Genomic DNA, 913 nt, shown 5'->3' with positions numbered 1-913 from the left:
GAGGTATTATTTTTTTGTGAGACAAAAAATAGCACCTTGACAGTGGAGAGAGTGCTAAGGAGGGAAGGCTACAAATCTATTTTTACAATTGATCCAATGGGCCTGTCCGAAAGATTAGCAGTGGTTTGGAAAGATGAAGTGCGGGTGCACATAGTGGAACATGACTAGTTCTTTGTGTATTTTTCCATAGAGGACCAACAAGCGGATTTAAAATGGAAAATTGTAGGAGTACATTTGCACACAGATGAGACAAATAGAGGGTTTCAATTTACAAAACTATTGCAGATATTGGAAGGAGGGAGTGAAATGTTGGCAATAATAGGAGACTTCAATGCAATTAAAAATTAAGAGAAAAAGGAGGGAGAAAGACAAAAATCCAGTACTTCAATACAATAGTTTAGGAATTTCATCAATGAGGGAAGGCTAGTCGACATTGGTTATTAGGGAGATAAATACACTTGGAGCAATCGTTAATTTGGAGAGAATCATATAAAGGAGAAATTGGACAGAGCTCTTATTACAAATGAGTGGAAAGGTGAATTTCCAGCAACCACTCTTGCATACTTATCCGATTTCGGTTCAGACCATAAGTCCATTCTTCTCAACACGGGTGGTGAAGAAAGGAGGGTAAAAAGAAGGTTCAGATTTCAGGAGCGATGGTGTGAAAATGAAGAGGTGATTAGTTTAATCAAACAGGCATGGATAATAGATATTTAGGGGTCTCCAATGTTTAAGCTAGCTGGAAAGCTAAAGTGTTGTAGACATTTAATTGTACAATGGCAGCAGCACTCTGAATCTAATTCAAGGAAGAAAATTCAGATTCTCAAGAAATAGATAGAATCTGAAATGCAGAAAGGAGTTCAGGCAGATGGGAATGCTATCCGAATCTTACAAACTGAACTAGAGACTAGAG

The sequence above is a fragment of the Arachis ipaensis genome, chromosome B07 (assembly GCF_000816755.2).
Source record: "Arachis ipaensis cultivar K30076 chromosome B07, Araip1.1, whole genome shotgun sequence".
Classification (NCBI taxonomy): Eukaryota; Viridiplantae; Streptophyta; class Magnoliopsida; order Fabales; family Fabaceae; genus Arachis; species Arachis ipaensis.
This window is presented reverse-complemented; position numbering follows the sequence as displayed.